We start from the raw sequence: 2,500 nt of genomic DNA, 5'->3' as shown, positions 1-2,500 counted from the left end.
CGTTGGGCTCCGGGAAGCCGAAGCCGCCGCATCGTCATTACGACACAGGGCAAATGAACTCACAACAAGCCACGTTCACACGTACTTAGAGAGATCCAAACAGAAAGTCATCTCCCGGCCGCTCACTGGAGGTTTTCACTCGACTAAACAGAAGGTGGAGAAATGCTGGAGGTGGCACATTTTAACGCCTTCACTTCCAAAATAAGTAATTTTGTTTTTAGAGGGAGGGCCCTTATTTGTTTGTTTGTTTATTTTGGTATTTGCTTGTGTATTACTATGTTTCAACCGTGTGGTTGCTGCTTTTTCCACCAAACATGAGTCATGTTGTGTGCGTTCTCCCGCTACTACACTCAGAGAAAGTTAATGCCGGATTCGTCTGCTCTCTTTACGGTTGTATGTGCTCTGGTAAAACACTAATTACTTTCTCATTAGGAGATCATTAAGAATACACCAGGTGTTTGACAAGGATAGATTTGGTGCACTGAACAGAGAATATAATTAGCCCTGACCCTGGTGGGCCACGGTGCATTTTTATTTAAACATTAATTCATGCATTTTTACAATTGGACAAGCGCCAATACAATTATGTGGTTTTGCAGTCATGCCTGTTTAGGTGAACATGTTGAATATGCTGTTTGTAATTGATGGACACACAGGATTCCAAACCTCTGGTCTCAGGTCAGCCCAGTGTCCGTAATTCCCCAGCCATAGGATATATCCTTTAAAGAAGACTATAGAAGTATATACTTGTACACACACACACACACACACAAATGCAGATACACACCCACACGGACATTCCCACATACACATACACACACACATGTAAACACACACACCCTTAGTAGCAAACACACTTGAACAAACCCATTTGTACTGAATTTACTCAATATACACGTGTGTTCAAGAATATAGAGGTGACCTGCAATGCACCACTTTTGCCCTCAGTACGTTAATTCCTAAATCATAACCCAGAAGTAAGCAACACAAAATAAATTGCTGTTATTTCATAATAAAACTCCTGCAAATTAGTGAATCATGTTCAGAAAATCCTAATTAGTTTTTTCAGTTTCTTTTTTTTTCTCCCTCCATAAGACTCGTTCGCGTTCATTTCGAGTAATAAATTGTAGTTGCAGGGCTTTGAGATGGGTATTAGGTGTCTCTAGCCGCACCGGTTAATATGGGAATATGCATATTCAGGATTAACTAAAACAGAAATACCCTGACTCCAACTCAGTTACAATTCAATTAGAGTGGGGGCTTTAATCAGGGTGGGATACCCCGAACACCAGGGAGGCTCTCCAGACACAAGTCCCTGTGTGAGAGCCAGCCAGCAGAGATGGAGGTCAACTGTGTTAACCCACATCCTCGGAGAACCAAACAGATCTATATCCTTCCGGGGGGCTGGGGGAGACCTCCGCCTGGGGGTTTGTGAGGTTGCTGGGGGCTGGGGGGGGGGGGGGGGGTGAACAGGGACCACCACCACCACCACCACCGCGGCACACACAGGAAGACTTTGAGAAGAAAAAAAACAGTGCTAATGTTGAGGGGTACACGCGTAGCTGTTCATGGTCAGTCGATTGATTTCCAGACGAAACTCAACGTAGGCGGTTGAAACCGGTACAAACCTGGGACTAGGTTGTCTTAAATGATGCGTAAGCGTCAGCTTTCTACACAAAAAGTATGTTGGGGGCATTAGCTAGAGAGCCTGGGGGGGGGGGGGGGGGGAGGATGTTAGTGAAAATCACCGGTGAGCATGACTCCCGGCCAAACAGGCAGAATCCTAACGCCCGCTGGTCCTCTGAGTCAGACAAATGCTGACAGGTCGGGTCAGAACAAAACCGTATCAGGTCGAGGAAGAGAATAATAACCAGGAACCCAGAAGCGGACAGCAGTAAAAAGCCAACATGAGGGGAAATCACCTTTCTTCCTAAAATACTGTAAAGAACAGAAAGGTCACCGTCACTTATTTTCTACTAATGCATGCAAACGTGCCCTCTGGCAGGGGAATACATTAACATTACAGTACACTGGGAGACGCCAATGGGTCCCATCTGGGCATGAGGTGCACGTATGTAGACTCAGGCCTCTCAGTGTAATCACACTGGCAGTGGTTGTAGCAGTCGGGGCCTCTGGAGAGACTAATGCACATGGATGAGCGTGACTCGGGCCACTCTCTGAATCAGGGGGAAGCAGCAAGGAAGAGAGAGAGAGAGAGAGAACTAGAGAGAGAGAGAGAGAACTAGAGAGAGAGAGAAAGAGAGAGGAAGAGAAGGAAATGAAGAGAGCAAGAGAAAGAGATAGAGATAGAGCGAGAGAGGTATAGAGAGGAGGTCAGGAGGGCCGATATGAGGGGCCCCGCTGAAGCTGAGAAGGATGGAGGATGTTGGGGAGGGGTATGGGGAGGAGGGGTCTGGGTGACCACCCCGGCCCACAGTACCACACGCACAGAAGCCCCAAGCAAATCAGCACCAAATGACAGATTTAATAGAATTAATAG

This window comes from Pollachius pollachius (genome assembly GCF_949987615.1).
Source record: "Pollachius pollachius genome assembly, chromosome: 11".
Classification (NCBI taxonomy): domain Eukaryota; kingdom Metazoa; phylum Chordata; class Actinopteri; order Gadiformes; family Gadidae; genus Pollachius; species Pollachius pollachius.
The sequence above is the reverse complement of the archived record's forward strand: the minus strand, read 5'-3'. Positions refer to the sequence as shown.